The sequence below is a fragment of the Triticum urartu genome, chromosome 4, assembly GCF_003073215.2.
Source record: "Triticum urartu cultivar G1812 chromosome 4, Tu2.1, whole genome shotgun sequence".
Taxonomy (NCBI): Eukaryota; Viridiplantae; Streptophyta; class Magnoliopsida; order Poales; family Poaceae; genus Triticum; species Triticum urartu.
Window position 1 is genome coordinate 560,815,684 of NC_053025.1, and position 25,574 is coordinate 560,841,257.

Here is a 25,574-nt window from a genome sequence, read left to right on the forward strand (position 1 = left end):
ACTCCGCATGTTGGGTACTACAGTGTATGCCTCTGACAATCTGACACTGAATGGACTGATGCATGTCCACCGAGGGTAGGTTGCATTAGTCAAAAGGCGTAAGCGAGCTTCACCTTGTCCTGCAAGCTTCTCCTCGTTCTGCGAGTTGACGGAACACACCAAAAAGTAGTGCTATTCCATACTCCCTCCTTTCCGGTTAATATGGCTTAATCTTTTTTGTGGGTAAATGAGAGAGCTTTATTCATATATAAGCATTCTTAGGACGATCAGCCAAGACACTGGTCACTAGGAAGCCAAAAAAAGAAGTAGGAAGCGAGGTGTTTCATCAAGCCAGCTCTCGGCCACATTCAAAGTGCAGCAAGCACGGTTCGCACGAAGATGCGCCGCAAGGTTTGCTGACCTGTTTACATGCTGAATAACAAAAAAAAAGAGGAAATATTACTGAGTGCTATTATTTGTAACAGGATATGAGCCAGAATTAAGCGAGAATTGTGGCGAGTGTTCCATGCAATCAACTTCCATTATCACATGCGAGAACCCTCAAAGAGAACCAAATGTGTTGAAGATTGCTTTATCACATTTTAAAATTATAATAAGAGTGCAGACGCTCCTCCATCCGGTTCCTAGTAGTATAGTGTAGTATGCTTCTGGCAATCTGACACCGTATTAACTGTTGCACGTCCACCGCCTGAGCGAGGGAGAGCTTGCATTAGTCAAAAGTTTCTCCTTGTCCTGCGAGCCACCGCGCGCAAGCTTATCCCGTCCTGCAACCTTCTCCTCGTTCGGCAAGTTGACGGGACACAGCAAAGTAATGCTAGTCCATGCTGCCTCCTCTCTGGTTAACATGGCTTAATTTCAAACGAGATAAATACACTGTCTGCCACTGTATATTTGTAAAAATACGGTCAGTGGACTTCATAATACGCTCATTGAGCTCAATATATATATTTTCCGGTGTTCATACGGTCACTAGCTCACCCTGACTGAGTATGTGTGTGCATGCACGTGTAAGTTGAGCACTTGAGCGTCACCGTGTGTGTTCCGTCGTGTGCTCGGACATGCATGCATTAGGGCGTCGCGCGCGTTTTTGTGTCCATGTGTACGTGTGACTGTTGCATACACGTAGGGGGAGTACGTGTAGGGGCCACTAAGGAGCAGTCAAATCACACAGTAAGTTAGTCGAAAGAAGCAACCATCATTTCACTCTTGAATGACACGTACGCAATATAAAATGGTTGATATGGAGAGAAAAAGAAAACCACTATACTCCCTCCTTTCCGGTTTATAAGGCTCAATTCAAAATTCTCACCAACCAAGGTAGATGGTGAGTGGTGGAATACTTTTTGTAGTTTGCAAAAGCACCCAATTAATGCTCTTGTTTTCCTCAAAAAAGTATGTTTACCAATGCATTAATTGCAATGCATGCATGCATAAATTACATGCATTGGTCAATTTTCTCTTAGTACTTGCATGCAATGATTTAATGCACCTTGGAATCTGAACATGTGATGGAAATCAACCAAACTGAGCCTTATGAAATGGAAAAACTAAAATTTTGAGATAAGCCCTATAAGCCGGAAAGGAGGGAGTATATACACTAGCAGGGTGCGTGTGAGAGACAGGTCAGGAGGTGAATGACACGTGGCCCCAGGGGGTGGCTGGCCCACCTATCATACAGCCAAAGGCAGGTGCAGTAGAGGGCCAAGGAGTAGTACGAAATCCTACGCACCTACGCACGCTAACCAAGGGCTGAGTGATCACTCGAATCGCAAGATCAGTTGACTAGAAGCTACGCTAGACCCATGGAGGCGATGAGCGCGAGCATCAGCCGGTTGTGCCAGATGGTCCACGACGCCGGCCTGCGGCCCGGCAGGTAGTATTGCTTGAGGCCGCCAGGGCGAGGGGCCGCTTAGACGACAGCTTCGCATCCTTGTTCAACAAGGTTCTCGTCGGTTTCCTCGACAAGTTCACCGTCGTCAAGAAGCTTGCAGACGACTTTGACGTAAGCCTCCAGCCGACGCGCCCAGGCTCTGCGATGCCCGCCACCCTCAAAGGCCACAATGGTAACAACCTCTTCGACGCACTGGTGGCCCTGCGACTGCCCGCCGCCGCACCGGAGAATGTCCACCTCGAGGTTGCGCTTGCCATCGACATAATCACCCACGTCTACGCGCAAATCGTCCACAAGGATGTAACACCCCGGATGTAACTTTCCCAATTTGTACTCCAACTCTTGCCGTTTCCGGCGTTTAGTTATTTTATTTTCTCGGGTTCGGGTTTTTGTCTCCGTGTGTTGTTGTTGTTGTCATGCATCTCATATCATGTCATCATGTGCATTGCATTTGCATACGTGTTTCATCTCATGCATTCGAGCATTTTCCCCATTGTCCGTTTTGCATTCCGGCGCTTAGTTCTCCTCCGGTGGTCATTTCTAGCTTTCTTTCGTGTGTGGGGATTAAACATTTCCGGATTGAACCGAGACTTGCAAAAGCGGCCTTGGTTTACTACCGGTAGACCGCATGTCAAGTTTTGTATCATTAGGACTTTGTTTGATACTCCAACGGTTAACCGAGGGACCGAAAAGGCCTCGTGTGTGTTGCAGCCCAACACCCCTCCAATTTGGTCCAAAAACCCACCTAAGCCTCCTCCATCATCTAGATCGTTCGATCACGATCGCGTGGCCGAAAACCGCACCTCATTTGGACTCTCCTAGCTCCCTCTACCTCTATTTAAAGGCCCCCACTCGAAATCACGGACGAAACCCTAAAAAAATCCGTCTCCGCCGCCGCCGGACGTGTCCGGACGGAGCCGGACAACGTCCGACCCAGTCAGCCGCCGCCACGTGTCCCCCCGCGGGGACCTCTTCGCCGCCAGCGCCACCGGCCCGCCCAGGCCCGAGGCGGGCCCTCTCCTGCGCCGAACCGGGCCGCCTCGCTCGCGCCCGCTGCCGCCTTCTTCCCCGCGCCCGGCCACCGCTTCGTCGCCCTCGGCCGCGCCGCCGCCCGCGCCGGCCGGACCGTGCCGCCGCCTCCGCTGCTCCGCCTCGACGCCGCCGCTCCGCCACCACATCGACCCGGCTGCCCCTCGCCTCCTCTCCGGCGACCCCGCCGCCCTCCGCCGTCCTCCTCGTCGCCGGAGCGAGTCGCCTCGCCGGAGTCCTCCTCCCTTGCCGGTCGAATCTGGTGAGGTTGGACCCGGTCCACCGGTCCCCGATCCAAACGCCCGTGCTGTTCCCCGGATCTCCTCGTCCCGGGTCCTCCTCGTCCCGTTTCCCGCGAGGTCTAATTTTTCTCCTAAGTCCTAAAAATTCCAGATCCATGTGCTCATGTCCATAGCCTCGTAACTTTGCATCCGTAGCTCCGATTTGGGCATATAGCATATCAAAATGTTCATCTCAGAGAGTACATCTTTTCATCTCATTGCATCATTTTCATTTGAGCTCATCTTGATGCCCGAAATGCTGTTAGAAGAGGGCTACTTGAGATAATTGTCAGATCTGCTGCTTCATTTAGCTTTTTGTCATTTTTGCCATGATTATTGTGTGCATGATATGCCCCTAAGTTCTACATATGTTTTGTTAAGGGTTTTGTCATCTTTCCAGAGGTGCAACCCATGTATTTTTGTGATGTGTGTGGTGACTAGCACAAGCTTGCCAAGTGGTGCACTTGGTAATTCTGTTTTCAGGGACTTAGCATTTCCACCAAGTCCTTGACCTGTCTATCTCATGTTGCCATATGTTCATGTTGTTTCCTAGTGATCCGTGCCTCTTTTGAGGATGATCAGTAAGGATGTTTTGTTAATCTTGTAGTGCTCTATCCATCCAAGTCTTTGTTTGCATTAATGGAGCACCCTAGCTTGAGTCAATCGAGCTTTACTTTTGCTACTTTGTGAATCTGGGTAGATTGTCAACTTGTTTGCAATTTTGCCGTTGTTGTTGTAGTTGATCCGTGCTTGCTATGCTATTGTTCTTACCATGTCTAGCTTGAATTTTGTGTGTTCTTGATAGATGTATGCTTATTTTGTCATGACTTGCTCTGTAGTGAGTGCATCGAGCTCGTAAACATGCCTACTTGAGTTATGTTTCAGCATGTGCCAGTTTTCACTAAGTCTGAAAACTGATTATGTTTTTGCCATGTTCACATGCTTGCAATTGTATTTTATGATCCCTTTTGGCTCAAGGTCACTAAGGGACTTTTGTTAAGCTCTTTGAGTAGCTCCATGCCATGCTTTACTTTGCCATGTTCAGGTCCTGTAGTATGTAGTTTTGTTGCTCCGAAGTGTGCTACCTGATCTGAAATTCCAGACAAGTGTTGATTTCTCTAAGTCTGAGATCTGTTTGCCATATGCATTTTTGCCATGCTTGTTTGGACCTGTTAATGGATGAATTGGCCGTAGTTCAGTGCTAGACTTTTGTTAAGCATCTTGAATGCATCCCTGCAATGTATTTTGTTGTCATGTTTGGGTGCTGTAGCATGCTCATCTCATTGCATTTAGATGGCTACTTGCTGTAAATCGCAGACCAGTGTCATATTTGAATCGCTTGCCATTTCCAAACCGTAACTCCGATTCCGGCGTTCTTTATATCGTTTTCAAGCGATTTCACCTCATCTTTCTAGTGGAACACTTGGATTTCTAAGTTGAGGCCAGGTTCTTGCATTTCCTGTCATATCTTGCATATGCATCCCGCATCGCATCCCGCATAGCATATCATCATTGCATCATATTGTTTGAGATCTTGCACGTGGTTGATTGTGTCCTTGTTGCTTGTTTGTCTTGTTTGAGTAGAGCCGGGAGATGAGTTCGCTAACGAGGAGCCCGTTGAGTTTGCTTTCGAGGATCCAGTCAACTCTGACAACTTTGCAGGCAAGATGATCATACCCTCGAAATCACTACTATCTTTGCTATGCTAGTTTGCTCGCTCTTTTGCTATGCCAATGCTACGATGCCTACCACTTGCTTTCAAGCCTCCCAAATTTCCATGTCAAACCTCTAACCCACCATGTCCTAGCAAACCGTTGATTGGCTATGTTACCGCTTTGCTCAGCCCTCTTATAGCGTTGCTAGTTGCAGGTGAAGATTGGAGACCGTTCCTTGTTGAAACATTTATTTACTTGTTGGGATATCATTATATTGCCATGTTATCTTAATGCAACTATATACTTGGTAAAGGGTGGAAGGCTCGGCCTCTCGCCTAGTGTTTTGTTCCACTCTTGCCGTCCTAGTTTCCGTCATATCGGTGTTATGTTCCCGGATTTTGCGTTCCTTATGCGGTTGGGTTATAATGGGAACCCCTTGATAGTTTGCCTTGATTAAAGCTTTTCCAGAAATGCCCAACCTTGGTTTTACCATTTTCTACCTAGCCTCTTTTCCCCTTGGGTTTCTGGAGCCCGAGGGTCATCTTATTTTTTAAACCCCCCGGGCCAGTGCTCCTCTGAGTGTTGGTCCACCTGTCAGCTGCCGGTGGCCACCAGGGGCAACTCTGGGCTGGCCTACCCGTACCTAAGACAATCTGAGTGTGCCTTGAGAACGAGATATGTGCAGCTCCTATCGGGATTTGTCGGCACATTCGGGCGGTGTTGCTGGTCTTGTTTTAACCTGTCGAAGTGTCTTGAAGAACCGAGATACCGAGTCTGATCGGAACGTCTTGGGAGCAGGTCTATTCCTTCGTTGACCATGAGAGCTTGTCATGGGCTAAGTTGGGACTCCCTTGCAGGGTTTTGAACTTTCGAAATCCATGCCCGCGGTTATGGGCAGATGGGAATTTGTTAATGTCCGGTTGTAGATAACTTGAACCTTAACTTAATTAAAATGAACCAACTGAGTGTGTTACCGTGATGGCCTCTTCTCGGCGGAGTCCGGGAAGTGGACACGGTGTTGGAGTAATGTTTGCGCAGGTTGTCCTCTAGTTCCTCGCTCGCGCTTTGCCTCCTCTTCTCGCTCTCTTTTGCGAATAAGTTAGCCACCATACTTTGCTAGTCGCTTGCTGCAGTTCCACCTATATTTACCTTGCCTTACCTATAAGCTTAAATAGTCTTGATCGCGAGGGTGCGAGATTGCTGAGTCCCTGTGGCTCACAGATTACTATTACACCAGATGCAGGGCCCGATGATTCCGCTCCAGGAGACGCGCTCGAGCTCAAGTGGGAGTTCGACGAGGACTCTCAACGTTACTATGTTTCCTTTCCTGATGATCAGTAGTGGTGCCCAGTTGGGGGTGATCGGGACCGTGGCGCTTGTTGGGTTCTCTTTTATTTTGGCGCCGTAGTCGGGCCATGAGTGTTTGGATGATGTAATGTTATTTATGTACTTGATTGACGTGGCGGGTGTAAGCCAACTATGTTATCTCCCCTTTCATTACATATATATTACATGGGATGTTGTGAAGATTGCCTAACTTGCGACATATGCCTTCAATGCGATTATGACTCTAAGTCGTGCCTCGACACGTGGGAGATATAGTCGCATCGAGGGTGTTATAATTTGGTAATCAGAGCCTTCCCCGACCTTAGGAGCCCCATTGCTTGATCGTTTTTAGCGGCCGAGTTGTGTCTAGAAAAATGTTTTGAGTCATTTAGGAATTATATATCGGAGAGTTTAGGAATTCTTTTTTACTTCCCAGTCTCCTCATCGCTCTGGTAAGGCATCCTGACGTAGAGTTTTGACTCTTCTCTTCTCAAATTTCACTAAATTTTTTTTAGGATCACGCGGGTATCTTGGAATCGTTCCGATGGTTTTATGATGAGAACATTGTCTTGGTGCCTCCTGTCAAGGGTTTTGTGGAAGTGTCCCGGGGAGTTGAGCTCTGAGGTGTTGTCGTCATAATTTTATCGTTGCAGTTCTGGAATACCTGAGTTTAGTACGCCGACATCGAAAATCTCTTTTATGCAGTTCGTTGGTGAGATAACCTCGACGCCACACAGTACTGGGGCGGGAGTTCGGGAGTATCGCCATAACTTGTATAACGGATGCTTTTCGAAGGTTGAGGTAGATGATTTCCGAAGGTTTCTGGGTTATGTGTTGAAGGATGGATACAGCTGGATGTAGGATTTGCTAGATTTGGGTGAGATATTATGCTTCCCCTGTATCCCCAACACCTGATTGCATAACCGGAAAGGTTCGGGAGTTTCATAGGTGGGAATTCTAGTAGCTCTAGTTCTTCTTCCAAAGATATTGGTTTGAGATTCGGATTTCTTACCGATTATTCGTTCTTGATCCGTACCTCGTTGATTTATTTCTCTACCTTAATTCTAAGTGGCTTCTCAATAATGGATATGTGACCATTTCAAGAGGAATGCATTCGTTCATTTTGTGCGGATGTGAAGGCTATATGTTATAATTTTTATTCCGTTGGATTCAGCTTCAATATTTGTCTATCAATGTGCTAATGGATGTCAACCTCTTCAGGATGGCTCCTCCAACGCGCACGACTCCGAATCCTAATCCGCCACCACCTCCCCCTCCTCCGGAAGCATGGCAAGCTGTGATGGCCGCAACCAATGCAAACACACAGTTGATCATGAAAATTCTCCAAGAGCGCAATCAAGGCAACCAAGGGAACCAAGGCAACAATCAGAATCACTTTGCTACACTCAACCAGTTCCTTGCTAACGGGCCAAAGACTTTCAGCAATTTTGTTGAGGCAACCGATGCTGACGATTGGCTTGTGGATCTGTGCAAGCATTTCGAGTGCAGTAACGTCAGGCCTGAGGACTTTGTCAAGTTCGCTTCCTTCCAACTCAAAGATCAAGCTGCAGAATGGTTCCAGCAGTACAAGGACTCCAGAGGTGGACGTGTTATCACTTGGGATGAATTCCGTCGAGATTTCCGAGCTCATCATATTCCCCAGAGCATGGTTGAAAGCAAGCGTGAGGAATTCCGTAACCTGAAGCAAGGCTCTTTGTCTGTCTATGACTACAACAAGTTGTTCCAGAAGCTCGCCCGCTTTGCTAAGAAGGACGTGCCTGATGAGAAGAGCATGATATACCAATTCAGGGGTGGTCTCAGAGAAGAAATTCAGCTAGCTCTTGTTCTCTTTGAGCCCTTGAGGTACGATGAGTTCTACAACATGGCGCTGAAGCAAGAGGCTGCTCAGTTGAGGTGTGATGCTTCCAAGAAGAGAGTCAGAGATGTTACTCCTTCTTCCTATACTCAAGTGGCCAAGCAGCAGAAGTATTGGCTTCCTCCTCCTCCGTTCCGTCAGCCGTATCAGCAGAAGAGCAAAGGTGGCAGTGGTTCTTCCCACCCACCCAACCCTAGCTTTCAAAACAAGACTTCATCTCAAGCTCCAAGATCGAGTGCTCTGTATCACCGTCCGCTTTCAGAGGTCACGTGCAACAAGTGCCAACAGAAGGGTCACTATGCCAACAAGTGTTTCAACCGGAGGCGTCTTCCTCCTCCTCCTCCTGTCAGATCGGCAAGTACAGCTGTGGTCAAGCATAACCCCAAGCACGCCAAGGTCAACTTGATGAATGCAGCTCAGGCAGAGGATTCATCAGATGTCATCATGGGTAACCTTCCAGTTAACGATATTCCTGCAAAAGTTCTTTTTGACACGGGTGTATCGCATTGTTTCATCTTGAGACCGTTTTCATCTAAGCATGGTTTGGCTTTGCAAATTTTGCCTAGTCCATTAGCAGTTGTCTCTCCCGGTAGGCGCATGCGTGCTAACTCCATTGCTCCGGATGTTACTATCACTTTGGGTGACTATAAGTTCTTGTCCTCTCCAAATGTTCTTGGTGACTCAGATATTGATCTTATTCTCGGAATGGATTGGCTTTCTAAGCACAAGGCTCAGCTTGATTGTGCAGCCAGGCAGATTCAATTGACTCATTCATCTGAGGATGTAATTGTCTTTGCCGCTCGTGATGATACTATCCGTCTGTTTTCTCTCAATGAGAAGGGTGAACTGGATGCTATCTCGCAAATTCCAGTCGTTTGCGAATATCAAGACGTCTTTCCAGAAGAGCTTCCAGGAATGCCTCCGCACCGGCCAGTTGAATTCGTTATTGATCTTGAGCCCGGCACGGAACCTGTGTGCAAACGTCCTTACAAGCTCGGACCAGAAGAGTTGAAGGAGCTGAAGAAGCAACTCGATATTCAAGAGAAAATGGGTCTCATCCGGCCTAGTTCTTCTCCGTGGGGTTGTGGTGTTCTTTTTGTGAAGAAGAAGGATGGAAGGGACCGACTTTGTGTTGATTACCGTCCATTGAACAAGAAGACCATCAAGAACAAATACCCACTTCCCAACATCAACGAGCTGTTCGAACAACTCAAAGGTGCCCAAGTATTCTCCAAGCTTGATCTCCGTATGGGTTATCATCAGATTCGGATCCGTGAGCAAGATATTCCCAAGATGGCTTTCAGGACAAGCTATGGTTCATATGAATACACTGTCATGTCTTTGGGCCTCGTCAACGCTCCTCCGACGTTCTCTCGTATGATGAACTTCATCTTCAACGCCTACACCAATGACTTCGTTTTGGTCTATCTCGACGACATTCTGGTTTTCTCAAAAAACAAGGAAGATCATGCCAAGCACTTGCGTTTGGTACTCGATAAGTTGAGGGAACATCAGTTCTACGCCAAGTTCTCCAAGTGTGAATTTTGGCTCGATGAGGTTCTTTATCTTGGTCATATCATCTCTGCCAAGGGCATTGCCGTGAATCCTGAGAAGGTGTCTGCAATTGTGAATTGGGAACCTCCTCAGAACGTGAAGCAACTCCGTAGCTTCCTCGGTCTCGCAAGCTATTGCCGAAGATTCATTGAAAACTTTTCTAAGATCGCGAAGCCTCTCTCTAATCTCCTCCAGAAGCACGTCAAGTACGTTTGGTCTCCGGAGTGTGACATTGCTTTCAACACCTTGAAAGAGAAATTGATCACTGCTCCAGTTCTGACTCCGCCTGATGAATCCAAACTGTACGAGGTCTTTTGTGATGCCTCTCTCCAAGGTCTTGGCACAGTTTTGATGCAAGAGAAGAAAGTTGTTGCTTATACCTCTCACCAGTTGAAGCCTAATGAGAAGAACTACCCCACTCATGATCTCGAGTTGGCGGCAGTTGTGCATGCTCTTTTGACTTGGAGACATCTCTTATTGGGAAGAAAAGTGGACATTTTCACTGATCACAAGAGTCTCAAGTACATCTTCACTCAGCCTAATCTCAACCTCAGGCAGACTCGATGGGTCGAAATGATTCAAGAGTATAATCCGAGTATCGAGTATACTCCAGGCAAGGCCAATGTGATTGCTGACGCATTGAGCAGAAAGGCTTATTGCAACAGTCTGATTCTTAAGCCTTATCAACCCGAACTTTGTGAAGCTTTCCGCAAACTTAATCTGCAAGTTGTTCCTCAAGGTTTCCTCGCCAACCTCCAAGTCTCTCCTACCTTGGAAGACCAGATTCGCCAAGCCCAGGTTCTTGATGCTATGGTGAAAAAGGTAAAGATTGGGATTGCCAAGAGTCAACCCAAGTACAAGTGCTATCGCCTTGATGACAAGGATACTCTCTTCTTTGAGGATCGTATTGTTGTACCCAAAGGTGACCTCCGTAAAGTGATCATGAACGAGGCTCACAATTCTCTCCTCTCCATCCACCCTGGGAGCACGAAGATGTATCAGGACCTCAAGCAGGCTTATTGGTGGACTCGAATGAAGCGCGAGATTGCTCAATTCGTGAATGAATGTGATGTCTGCAGAAGAGTGAAGGCAGAACACCAAAGGCCAGCTGGTCTCCTCCAACCTCTTGCCATTCCAGAATGGAAGTTTGACCACATTGAAATGGACTTCGTGACTGGGTTTCCAAAGTCGAAGCGTGGCAATGATGCTATATTCGTTGTCATCGACAAACTCACCAAAGTGGCTCACTTTCTGCCTATCAAAGAGTCGATCACTGCAGCTCAATTGGCGGAACTCTATACCTCTCGTATTGTCTCTCTGCACGGTATTCCACAAGTGATCTCTTCAGACCGTGGCAACATCTTTACATCCAAGTTTTGGGATTCTTTTCAAAAGGCCATGGGCACCAACATCCGCTTCAGCACAGCTTTCCATCCTCAAACTAGCGGTCAAGTCGAGCGTGTCAACCAGATTCTTGAAGATATGCTCAGGGCTTGTGTGATCTCCTTCGGCATGAAGTGGGAGGATTGTCTTCCTTATGCTGAATTCTCCTACAACAATAGTTTTCAAGCAAGTTCGGGCAAGGCCCCATTTGAAATTCTATATGGCAGGAAGTGCCGTACCCCTCTCAACTGGTCTGAAACAGGTGAACGTCAGCTTTTGGGTAATGACTTAATCACAGAGGCAGAGGAAATGTGCAAAGTCATTCGTGATAACCTCAAAGCAGCCCAATCCCGCCAGAAGAGCTACTATGATAGTAAGCACCGTGATTTGGCTTTCGAGATCGGAGATCATGTTTACCTCCGCGTCTCTCCAATGAAAGGTACTCGTCGCTTCGGTATCAAAGGGAAGCTTGCCCCTAGATACGTGGGACCTTTCAAGATTGTCAGCAAGAGAGGCGACCTCGCATATCAACTCAAGTTTCCTTCAAACTTTGTAAATGTTCATGACGTGTTCCATGTCTCTCAGCTTCAAAAGTGCTTCAAGACTCCTGACCGCACCGTCAACTTCGAGGACATTGAGCTCCAAGAAGATCTCTCTTAACGTGAGCACCCAGTTGCTATTCTTGAAGAGACTGAACGGAAGACTCACAACAAGTCAATCAAATTTCTCAAAGTCAAGTGGTCACACCATTCTGACCGTGAAGCTACCTGGGAACGCGAGGATCACCTCCGTTCTGAGTATCCGGCGTTCTTTCAGTCCTAGATCTCGGGACGAGATCCTTTCGTAGTGGTGGAGTGTTGTAACACCCCGGATGTAACTTTCCCAATTTGTACTCCAACTCTTGCCGTTTCCGGCGTTTAGTTATTTTATTTTCTCGGGTTCGGGTTTTTGTCTCCGTGTGTTGTTGTCGTTGTCATGCATCTCATATCATTTCATCATGCGCATTGCATTTGCATACGTGTTTCATCTCATGCATTCGAGCATTTTCCCCGTTGTCCGTTTTGCATTCCGGCGCTTAGTTCTCCTCCGGTGGTCATTTCTACCTTTCTTTCGTGTGTGGGGATTAAACATTTCCGAATTGGACCGAGACTTGCAAAGCGGCCTTGGTTTACTACCGGTAGACTGCCTGTCAAGTTTCGTATCATTTGGGCCTCGTGTGTGTTGCAGCCCAGCACCCCTCCAATTTGGTCCAAAAACCCACCTAAGCCTTCTCCATCATCTAGATCGTTCGATCACGATCGCGTGGCCGAAAACTGCACCTCATTTGGACTCTCCTAGCTCCCTCTACCTCTATTTAAAGGCCCCCACTCGAAATCACGGACGAAACCCTAAAAAAATCCGTCTCCGCCGCCGCCGGACGTGTCCGGATGGAGCCGGACAACGTCCGACCCAGTCAGCCGCCGCCACGTGTCCCCCCGTGGGGACCTCTTCGCCGCCAGCGCTGTCGGCCCGCCCAGGCCCGAGGCGGGCCCTCTCCCGCGCTGAACCGGGCCGCCTCGCCCGCGCCCGCCGCCGCCTTCTTCCTCGCGCCCGGCCGCCGCTTCGTCGTCCTCCGCCGCGCCGCCGCCCGCGTTGGCCGGACCGCGCCGCCGCCTCCGCTGCTCCGCCTCGACGCCGCCGCTCCGCCGCCACGTCGACCCGGCCGCGCCTCGCCTCGGCCTCGCCTCCTCTCCGGCGACCCCGCCGCCCTCCGCCGTCCTCCTCGTCGCCGGAGCGAGCCGCCTCGCCGGAGTCCTCCTCCCTTGCCGACCGGATCTGGTGAGGTTGGACCCGATCCACCGGTCCCCGATCGAAACGCCTGCGCCGTTCCCCGGATCTCCTCGTCCCGGGACCTCCTCGCCCCGTTTCCCGCGAGGTCTAATTTTTCTCCAGTCCTAAAAATTCCAGATCCATGTGCTCATGTTCATAGCCTCGTAACTTTGCATCCGTAGCTCCGATTTGGGCATATAGCATATCAAAATGTTCATCTCAGAGAGTACATCTTTTCATATCATTGCATCATTTTCATTTGAGCTCATCTTGATGCCCGAAATGTTGTTAGAAGAGGGCTACTTGAGATAATTGTCAGATCTGCTGCTCCATTTAGCTTTTTGTCATTTTTGCCATGATTATTGTGTGCATGATATGCCCCTGAGTTCTACATATGTTTTGTTAAGGGTTTTGTCATCTTTCCAGAGGTGCAACCCATGTATTTTTGTGATGTGTGTGGTGACTAGCACAAGCTTGCCAAGTGGAGCACTTGGTACTTCTGTTTTCAGGGACTTAGAATTTCCACCAACTCCTTGACCTGTCTATCTCATGTTGCCATATGTTCATGTTGTTTCCTAGTGATCCGTCCCTCTTTTGAGGATGATCGATAAGGATGTTTTGTTAATCTTGTAGTGCTCTATCCATCCATGTCTTTGTTTTCATTAATGGAGCACCCTAGCTTGAGTCAATCGAGCTCTACTTTTACTACTTTGTGAATCTGGGCAGATTGTCAACTTGTTTGCAATTTTGCCGTTGTTGTTGTAGTTGATCCGTGCTTGCTATGCTATTGTTCTTGCCATGTCTAGCTTGCATTTTGTGTGTTCTTGATAGATGTATGCTTATTTTGTCATGACTTGCTCTGTAGTGAGTGCATCGAGCTCGTAAACATGCCTACTTGAGTTATGTTTCAGCATGTGCCAGTTTTCACTAAGTCTGAAAACTAATTATGTTTTTGCCATGTTCACATGCTTGCAATTGTATTTTCTGATCCCTTTTGGCTCAAGGTCACTAAGGGACTTTTGTTAAGCTCTTTGAGTAGCTCCATGCCAATTGCACAGCCAGTATACCAACGATGAAACTTGTTACCCCGTCAGATTTTTGCACTGTTAATGCTTATAGATTACATACCTCACTTTCATGAGATAAGTTAATTTTTTTGTACAGTGTCACCAAAATGCCAAGGCGCTGATGTCATTTTATTTTGGTTAAACTGCACAGACAATTATGAAGACAAGAGGAATGGTCAAGAGTGGGCACCTCCTCCTCCGGCTGTTCTCTTGAGGAGGTCTGTATGTTTGTCTCTAATGCCTGTCGACTACATACCTGACATCATGATGTAATGTTAAGTCATTTCCTTTTGTACAGTGTCACTGAATTGTCAAGGCGGTGATAGCATTTTATTTTAGTAGAACTGCACAAAATTTGCTTAAAAGAAGAGGAAAGGTCAGGAATGGCTCACTTTTCCAGAAAAAACTATGTATGCCTTCCTCACATCAGCCGCTGTTGCTTTATTTAGTCCTTCAAACAGGTGGTTAGAAACAGTCTTGCTACCTTTTCCCATTAAGAAATTGGAATGCTTATATTTGTGAGTCTATGCTTCAACTAGTGCCACTTTTAGAGTAATCACACTTTCAATATCTATGCAAACAGGGATGCTCGATTTTAGTGGAACTGCACAAAAAGTCCAACTGGTTCAACATTAGGAGCATGTTTTTTCCCAACCTTTATATCCAATTGGTGGCACTATGAGCTGTTCATTACGAAGGTACATGGTTTGCTACTATCTTGCTACTCTTTTTGTACTGTCATTAGATAGTAATACTAGTGGTTTGCATGTGAATTTATTGGCAGGGTGGACCTACATTGGAGGTGCAGGACAGGATTCAATGATTGGATGCTCAATTTTGGTTGTATCGATTTCACCTCTTCCATCACTGCGAACATGGATATCCTTGGTCTGATGAAGAATAGGCGCTATATTTCTGCTCTGAACCAGCAAATCAATTCAGTATGAAATTGTCCAGGGCAAAACATAACTGTATCAGATTGTCCAGTGCAGAACATGACAGATGCTAAGCGGAAGAGACATGTTTAAACCAAAAATACAAGGTGTGGTATATGTTTACTAGCTGCTTGATATTTGTGCAGACAGAGATGTCTGCCCATTGCTATTTGGCAAACCAACAAAGTGCCCGCAATTTTGGTTGAACTGCACAAGAGAATAGTATAGTCACTGCATGCAGTGCCATTTGAAAATAGACACAGAAAGATTGGATAGTCACTTCATGGACTGCAGAAAAGTAATACTATACTATTTATTGGCCAACACTAGGTGCTTCATTGCTTTGGTCTGATTATACAATGGACATCATTTTGCCTAAGTTAAAGTTTGTATTCCGAAAATAGTCTTGCAGTGTGATCGAGGGAAGACCAAATCATATTGCAGTGCATGTTCCTCCATCATGTCTGGTTCATTCTCATGGTTCCAGTTGTTGGTGAAACCACTTATGTTTGCAAGAGGAATTGTAGACTTCACAAACAAATTTGTCTTTCAGTATGTACTGAATGTTGGCCAATAGAAGCATCCATGTTAGTAGGAAGAACAGATGTTTTTTCTAGATCTTTGCTTTTGGAGCTACATATTTGTATATGATCTGTGAGTCATTGAGATGCATTAACATGTTTATCTTATGTATGGGAATCATAATAGTTAGTTTTAGTTGCGACGCAAGATCCGAAGTGGCTGATCTTTTCTTTTGGAGCTACATATTTGTATATGATCTGTGAATCATTGAGATGCATTAACAGTTACTTATTTCTGTTCGCTCAGTGTTTACAAGTTACTGATTGATCACTAGCTAGCCTACAAATGCGCTCCTGGCAGTTTTATTTGCGACGCAAGATGCAAAGTGGCAGTTTTTTGAATAAAAATGCCTACCTCTAAAGAAACTGACAAGCTCGTACGCAAGCAAGTGCCTCCTTATTTCAAGCCAATAGAAAAAATGGCTCCTCCTAGTGGATTTCTGACATCTGGGTCCCATGCCATTGTCAAGATAGTCAATAAACGAGAGAATTGTACAACGAGCGGCTGACACCAGGGACCCAGCAGCTCGCCCAATTATTTTTGTTTTGTGTTAATTTTATAAATGCCACTCCAAATCTGGTGTATCCGAGAAATGCCACTGCAATTTCCAAACTTTGAAAAATGTCATTTCATGCCATTTCTAGTGGCATTTTTCGAAGTCTGGAGTGGCGTTTTTCAAAGTTTGCAAACTGCAGTGGCGTTTTTCAAAGTTTGCAAAAATTGCAGTGGCATTTTTCAAGTTTGGAAATTGCAGTGGCATTTTTATGAATCACCATAATTGGAGTGGCATTTATCAATATTTGTTTTTGAGACGGAAGCAGGGTGTCAACTGGGCTATGCGGGACACTCTGGCCTGTCTAGACAGCCTTTTCTTTTATGTTTACCACAGACCAGCCCAATAGTTTTTTTTCTTTCTGAAAATAGCTAGCCCAGTTTTTTTGTGATTTGTCAAGTAAGTCGCTTTATCAGGCCTGTTGGGCTGCAAATCTTTCAAGACGAGGAGAGCTTCATTCGGCTGCCCGAGAAAATGGCCTATCAGTAATGAGAAAATGGGCTGTACATTTTTAAAACACATCAAACCGGCAATTATTTTCAAATATCTTTTTTTCATTTCGAGATTTTAAATTGCATTGATTTTTATGCGTGGACAATTTATTGGATTTTATATTGATATACATTTATTTTTAAAATCAGTCTGAATGTGACTCGAAATTTCGGGATTAAAAATAGTTCAGACCGCACCGACATATGCAAAATTTCGTATAATTTTTTAACTGTGGCCACAATATGGGCTGTAATGTTAACATAAAGAATATGGGCTCCAAAAAAACCCGTAAAAATTAGCAAATGGGCTGTAAATTATTTGAAATAATGGCAGATGGGATGTATGTTGTTTTCCACAGATTTGAGGCTTTCCACAGATGGCCTATATACTGTTGGATGTCCATCCAACGGCCGTCGTGCTTCTTCAATCTCTGCTCTTCTTGCTCCAGCCACTCAAACAAGCGCCGGCGGGACGGCCTGCTCCCTCCTCCCCGCGGCCGGCTACTGCCGCGCAGGCCTCACCGCCCCACCGTACTCCCATCGCTGGCCTAGCCATCCCTCTACTCACCCACACCTGCTGTTATTCTCCGGTGATGGCAGACGAACCAGTAAACTCTCGTACAGTCGTACTCCCCTCCGCGTGGGAAACAAAAACAACGGCCGAGTCTTCCCTGCCTCCGTGTCGTTCCCTTCCTAGGCCTCACCGTCGTCCACCGCCCTGGTGCTCTCGGCGTGGCGTGGTCAACGACCGACATGCATCTGAAGTGGACTGTATGTGGAGAGGCTGACAGCTGGATCCACGGCCGCATGCAAGGAAATGCCTCCTTATTACACGCCAAATAATGATTTCCTCCACCTGACATCTGGGACCCATCGAAATGACCTCTGTATTTCGCGAAAAAAATGTTACCGCTGCTGACAGCTCAGACCCACCAGCTATATCTTCGCACGCAAGGAAGTGCCTCCTTATTACGCACAAAAAATGAATACTCCCCTGCTAGCTGGGACCCAGTATAGTGGGCCTACTAAGTTGACGGGGACGAAGGGCTTTGTCAACTTAGTCAATATGCACGATTCTAGCTCGACTGACCGTATGATGTCCATCCAACGGCCGTAGTGCTTCTTCAACCTCTGGTCTTCTTGCTCCAGCCGCCCAAACCAGCGCAGGTCGTGCCACCTGCTCCTGCCTCCCGTGGCCGGCTGTGCTACCGCGGAGGCCTCACCGCCCCCATACTACTCCCACCGCTGGCCAGGCCATCCCTCCACTCCACTCACCCACACCCCTTGTTATTCTGCGGCGACTGCAGCGCAACCGAACCAGTGAACCCTCATACTCCTCTCCGCGTGGGCATCCACTGCCGCGTCTTCCCCGGCTCCGCATCGTCCCCTTCCTAGGCCTCGCCGTCGTCCACCGCCATGGTGGTGTCGGCGCACCATGGTCAATGTGGTCAATGACCGAATTCCATCGGAAGAATACTATACGTGGAGAGGCTGACAGCTGGGTCCACGGCAGCCGCAAGGAAGTGCCTCCTTATTACGCGGAAAATAATTATTCCTCCACCTGACAGCAGGGACCCACCGGACGGGCCACCAGTATTTTGTGAAAAAATCATTTCCCCCTGACTGCTGGGACCCACCGGACGGGCCACCGTATTTCGCGAAAAAAACGTTCCCCCCGCTGTCAGCTCGGACCCATCGGAAGTGCCTCCTTATTACGCACAAAAAAATGAATACTCCCCCCGCTAGCTGGGGCCCACCTTGCTGGGAGGCTGACTTGTGGGCCTACTAAGTTGATAGGGACGGAGGGCTTTGTCAACTTAGTCAATATGCACGATTCTAGCTCCAGTGACCGTACGATGTCCATCCAACGGCCGTAGTGCTTCTTCAACCTCCCGTCTTCTTGCTCCAGCCGCCCAAACCAGCGCCGGTCGTGCCTCGTGCTCCTGCCTCCCGTGGCCGGCTGTGATGCGGCGGAGGCCTCACCGCCCCCTACTACTCCCACCGCTGGCCAGGCCATCCCTCTACTCACCCACACCCCCTGTTATTCTGCGGCGACGGCAGCCTCACACCGTAGAGAACCAGTGAACCCTCGTACTCCTCTACACGTGGGCATCCACTGCCGTGTCTTCCCCGGCTCCGCGTCGTGCCCTTCCTAGGCATCGCCGTCGTCCACCGGCCTGGTGCTCTTGGGGCGGCGTGGTCAACGTGGTCAAGGAACGACTTCCATCGGACGTGGACTGTACATGGAGAGGCTGACAGCTGGGTCCATGGCCGCAGCAAGGAAGTGCCTCCTTATTATGTGCAAAATAATTATTCCTCCACCTGACAGCGGGGACCCACCGGACGGGCCACCGTATTTCGCCCCCCTGACTGCTGGGACCCCCCAGCTACATCTTCGCAGGCAAGGAAGTGCCTGACAGTCAGGACCCACATGGTCGAAGCGTACGTAGCATGGTCATTCTGGTCGCGAACGTGTACATACATATATACTGGTGGATGTAGAGGCGCGCACGTGTCGTAGTAGAGGTGCACACGTAGCATGTACACGTATGTACAGCGGTTAGGGTGCAAGAAAGAAAATACGGCCACGTATGGGTACATACGGGCTGGGTCTCGAACGCCTACTCGCGCATACGTACGGCGAGGGCTCGTGTACATGGCTGGGTCGGAACGGAGAAACATCGTCGTCGTCATGTTCATGGGTCGGAATGAAATGCGTGGTCGTGTTCATCAGGAGGGCTTGGACGGAAGAGGCGATGGAAACGAGGCCTGGCGTACCGCACAACAGAGGAAACGGACCTCCTACAGTCGAAACGGGGGTCCTGTTGATCGGGAGGGGTGTGGCGTACCGCAAAACGGAGGAAACGGACCTCCTACGGTCGAAACGGGTGTCCTGTTGATCGGGAGGGGTGTGGCGTACCGCAAAACGGAGGAAACGGACCTCCTACGGTCGAAACGGGGGTCCTGTTGATCGGGAGGGGTGTGGCATACCGCAAAACGGAGGAAACGGACTTGTGTTGGAGCGCTACGGTTGAAACGGGGGTCCTGTTCATCGGGAGGGGTGTGGCGTACCGCAAAACGGGACTCCACGGGATGCTGTTCATCTCCACCGTCGACCCCCTCCAGCCTCCACGAGCAACTGTTCATCCACCGTCGACCTCCTCCAGCCTCCACGGGCTCCTGTTCATCCAGCCTCCACCACGCGCTACTCCACCGGCTACTGTTCAACCACCCCTCCACCATCTACTGTTCATCCAGCCCTCCACACCACGGGGTCCTATTCAACCACCCCTCCACGGGCACCCCTCCACCGTCTACTGTTCATCCTGCCCTCCACACCACGGGCTCCTGTTCATCCACCCCTCCACGGGAACCCCTCCACCGTCTACTATTCATCCAGCCCTCCACCACACCACGGGGTCCTGTTCATCCATAGGCAACGCCACCGCTCACTGTTCATCCAAACCCCCCGGCAACGCTCACTGTTCATCCCATCGATCGGCTTCAGTTAGCAGCAGTAGCCAAGGAATCGCTCGATCGGGTTCAGTTAACAGCCATCGATCGATCGCTCGGGTTCAGTAACGCGTAGCCTGCAGTGCAATCGCTCGGGTTCAGTTAGAGCCAACGCCTTGCACACACGCGCGTACGTGTACGAGAGAAACGCGCATCGCTCGGCCCCTGACCTCCCGCCGTAACCGGGAACTCCCCGAAATTTTCCTCCCCCTCGCTTCTACCACAGTTTTTTCCGTCATGGACGGCCCAAAGAATGTCATGCAGCTGCATCTTCGGCCCGCCCAGGACGAAAAATCCCATTTTCTGTCATGATTTTTTGTCATAGAAGTAGAAGCCCACCACATCTATGATGATACCGGGTTTTGTCACAATTATCATCATAGAAGTGTCATATGTATGATAGAAAAAAATTCGTTCGGCCCAAAATGTCACGGATGTGTCTTTTTTTTGTAGTGTTGCTGGTGAAATCTGTTTTAAACTCTCTGTTGATCTATCTCATGGGATGGCTTGATGTGCATATCACTATTAAAACTCAAGCTATCAAGTATTTGAGGCATTGCCTCTGGAGAGGCCCTGACCTGGAGGATCACATGCCTCCCATGGTGGCCTGGAGCACTGTTTGTCGACCAAAAAATCAAGGAGGTTTGGGGGTGATGGATATCTTTGTCCAAAACAAAGCTCTATTACTTAAGAATCTGCACAATTTTTATAACAGACACAACATTCCATGGGTGAACTTGATTTGGGAGTCCTATTACATCAATGATTTGTTGCCTGGCAGTAGTTGGATTAGATCATTTTGGTGGAAGGTAAACCTTAAGCTCATTGATAACTTCAAATCTTTGGCTAGATGTAACATAGGAGATGGAAAAAGTGCTCTATTTTGGTTTGATCTATGGCACTCAGCTTGTTTGCAAGACATGTTCCCTCACCTCTTCTCTTTTGTGAGAAACAAGACTACTACTGTACACACCATTATACACACTGAATTCCTGGAGGATCTATTTCACTTACCCCTGACTAAGCAAGCTTTCCAGGAATTTGAAACTATGGAAGACATTTGTATAGCTTGAAGGGCTTCTGACTCCCTGGACTACACTGATACCTGGAGTTACATTTGGGGAAATGATCAATTCTCAGTTGCTAAGGCCTATAAAGTGATGATGGGAGTTAAAATAGTGCCCCAACAGTTCAACTGGATTTGGAATAGCTCCTATCAGCCAAAGCACAAGGTGTTCTTCTGGAGGCTCCTTCATGACAGGCTCAACACTAGAACCTACTACGAAGGAAAACTTTTCATCTGGACAACTATAACTGTGCTTTAAATAATTGTCAACAGGAGGAAACACTACAACATCTCTTTTGGACATGCCCTTTTGCAGCCCAGTGTTGGGATCTGATATGCCCCTCAATACATGCCAATGTTTCAGTGCTTGAAGCCTTTGTTGACCTCAGACAGAAACTCCATGTGCCCTTCTTCATGGAAGTCATCATCCTAGCTTCTTGGGCTATTTGGATTTCAAGGAATAATCTCATCTTTCAAGCCATCCAGCCTAGTATTCAGAGGTGGAAAGTCATCTTCTTGGAGGAGCTCAACTTACTCAGATTTAGAATTAAGAAGAGATATGCTAGGGCCTTTTGTTTATGGCTTGAAAACCTTGTTTTGTAACTTTGTAGCTATTTTTTTCTTAGATTTTCTTTCTTTTGGCTTATCTCAAGCCTTTGTAATGTTGGACCTTTTGTTCTTTTTAAATAGTATAAAAATTGCAGTGGGATTTTTCCCTACTGTGTATAGTCAAAAAAAATAAAAAGCATGATTGCAATTGTGTTCTTATAAATTCTATTAATGTCAATTGTGCTAATAACATGCAAAACCCTAAGCTTAGGGATGCTACTTTTGCTATGTCCACTACTTGTTGCAATGATCATGATTGGGGTGATTCTTCTTACAACCTTGAAAATTTATTTAAGCCCCATGATGATTATGAGATTGATAATAATGTTTGCAATAATACTGAAAGTGGGTTTGGAAGAGTGTCAAATTTAGATCCCACATATTTGGATAATGTTCAATCTTATGAAGTTTTTGATAAAAGTGGGTTCAGAGAGGTCATGACTTTATTTTATGATAATCCCACCATTTCGAAAGAGTGTCAACTTTGCATGGATGTGGATCATGTTGAGAATATTTATGTGATAGTTATATTGTTGAATTTGAAAATGATCCCACATGTAATTATTATGAGAGAAGAATATATGGTTGTAGAAATTTTCATGTTACAAAATTATCTCTCGTTATGTTGAGACTGCTATCGTTTCTTTCTTCTTCCATGCATATGCTAGTTTTTCCTTGTCTTGATAATTTGTTTGCTTATAAAATGCCTATGCATAGGAATTATGTTATAATTATATGTGTTTGTCACATGTTTTGGGATGCTCCCTTTGCGCTTCAATTCTTGTCTTTCATGTGAGAATCATTGAAATCTCAATGCCTAGCTAGGGGCGTTAAACAAAAGTGCTTGTTTGGAGGCAACCCAATTTTATTTTAGTTATTACTTTTTAGGTCCTGTTTTGCTTTTAATAGATCATCTAGCCTATGGTTAGATGTGGTTTTGTGCTTTAATTAGTGTTTGTGCCAAGTAAGACCTCTGGGATAGCTTACACTGATAGTTAATCTGATCCTGCTGAAAAACAAAAACTTTTGCGCCCAGGAGATTAGTTTTAAATTTTAACAGAAGCGTGATAAAATACTGATTCATTTTTCAGAGGATTAATAAACGAATTATCTAGGACTTCCTAATTTCTCAGAAGTTTTGGAGTTGCAGAAGTATTCGAAATCTCCAGATTCCTACAGACTGTTCTATTTTTGACAGATTCTGTTTTTCGCGTGTTGTTTGCTTATTTTGATGCATCTATGGCTAGTGAACCATGGAAAAGTTGGAATATAGTAGATATTCACCAATATAAATAAAGAATGCGTTCACAACAGTACCAAAAGTGGTGATTTATTTTCTTATACTAACGGAGCTTACGAGATTTTCTGTTGGAGTTTTGTGTTGTGAAGTTTTCAAGTTATGGGTAAGGATTTGATGAACTATGGAATAAGGAGTGGCAAGAGACTAAGCTTGGGGATGCCCAAGGCACCCCAAGGTAATATTCAAGGATATCAAAAAGCCTAAGCTTGGGGATGCCCCAGGAAGGCATCCCCTCTTTCGTCTTCGTCTATCGGTAATTTTACTTGAGGCTATATTTTTATTCACCACATGATATGTGTTTTGCTTGGAGCGTCTTGTATGATTCGAGTCTTTGCTTTTTAGTTTTCCACAATCATCCTTGATGTACACACCTTTTGAGAGAGACACGCATGAATCGTGATTTATTAAAATGCTCTATGTGCTTCACCTATATTTTTTGAGCTAGGGAAATTTGCTCTAGTGCTTCACTTAGATCTTTTTAGAGCATAGTGGTGGTTTTATTTTATAGAAATTGATGAACTCTCGTACTTCACTTATATTATTTTGAGAGTCTCTAAACAGCATGGTAATTTTCTTTGGTTATAAAATTAGTCCTAAGATGATAGGCATTTAAGAGGGATATAATAAAAACTTTCATATAAAGTGCATTGAATACTATGAGAAGTTTGATTCCTTATGATTATTTTGAGATATGAAGATGGCGATGAAGGAAATATGCCCTAGAGGCAATAATAAAGTTGTTATTTATATTTCCTTATATCATGATAAATGTTTATTATTCATGCTAGAACTGTATTAACCGGAAACTTAGTACATGTGTGAATACATAGACGAACATAGTGTCACTAGTATGCCTCTACTTGACTAGCTCGTTAATCCAAGATGGTTAAGTTTTCTAGCCATAGACATGAGTTGTCATTTGATGAACGGGATCACATCATTAGAGAATGATGTGATTGACATGACCCATCCATTAGCTTAGCACTATGATCGTTTAGTTTATTGCTATTGTTTTCTTCATAACTTATACATGTTCCTATGACTATGAGATTATGTAACTCCCGAATACTGGAGGAACACTTTGTGTGCTATCAAATGTCACAACATAACTGGGTGATTATAAATATGCTCTACAGGTGTCTCCGATGGTGTTTGTTGAGTTAGCATAGATTGAGATTAGGATTTGTCACTCCTATTGTCAGAGAGGTATCTCTAGGCCCTCTCGGTAATGCATATCACTATAAGCCTTGAAAGCAATGTGACTAATGAGTTAGTTACAGGATGTTGCATTACGGAATGAGTAAAAAGACTTGCTGGTAACGAGATTGAACTAGGTATGATGATACCGACGATCGAATCTCGGGCAAGTAACATACCGATGACAAAGGGAACAACGTATGTTGTTATGCGGTTTGACTGATAAAGATCTTCGTAGAATATGTAGGAACCAATATGAGAATCTAGGTTCCACTATTGGTTATTGACCGGAGATGAGTCTCGGTCATTTCTACATAGTTCTCGAACCCGTAGGGTCCGCATGCTTAACGTTCGATGACGATATGTATTGTGAGTTCTGTGATTTGATGTACCGAAGGTTGTTCAGAGTCCCGAATGTGATCACAGACATGACAAGGAGTCTCAAAATGGTCGAGACATGAAGATTGATATATCGGAAGGTTATGTTTGGACACCAGAAAGGTTTCAGATAGGTTCGGGCATTTTCCGAAGTATCGGGGTGTTACCAGAACCCCACGGGGGGTTAATGGGCCTTCATGGGCTTTAGTGGAAGAGAGAGGAGGTGGACAAGAGGAGGGACGCGCCCCCAAGCCCAATCCAAATTGGGGAGGGGGGCCGGCCCCCCTTTCCTTCTTCCCCTCTTTCCTTTCCTTCCCCTCCTAGCTGGACTAGGAAAGGGGGGAACCTACTCCTAGTAGGAGTAGGAGTTCCCCCTTGGGGCGCGCCCTATGAGGCCAGCTGGCCCCCTCCTCCACTCCTTTATATATGGGGGAGGGGGAACCCGATAGACACACAAGTTGATTTCTTAGCCTTGTGCGGTGCCCCCCTCCACAGATTTCCACCTCGGTCATATTGTCGTAGTGCTTAGGCGAAGCCCTGCGTCGGTAACTTCTTCATCACCATCAACACACCGTCGTGCTGATGAAACTCTCCCTCGGCCTCAGTTGGATATAGAGTTCAAGGGACGTCACTGAGCTGAACGTGTGCAGATCACGGAGGTGTCGTGCGTTCCGTACTTGATCGGTTGGATCGCGAAGACGTTCAACTACATCAACCGCGTTACTCAACGCTTCCGCTTTCGGTCTACGAGGGTCCGTAGACACACTCTCCCCTCTCGTTGCTATGCATCTCCTAGATAGATCTTGCGTGATTGTAGGAATTTTTTTGAAATACTGCGTTCCCCAACAGGTGATATTAGAGTCATGCTAGTAAGTAGTTGTGAATTTGAGAAAAACTTGTGTTAAGGTTTGTGAGTCCCGTAGCATGCACGTATGGTGAACTGTGATGTAAAGAAGTTGGAGCATGAGATGTTTTTTGATTGTCTTCCTTATGAGTGGTAGTCGGGGACAAGCCATGGTCTTTTCCTACCAATCTATGCCCCTAGGAGCATGCACGTAGTACTTTGTTTCGATGACTAA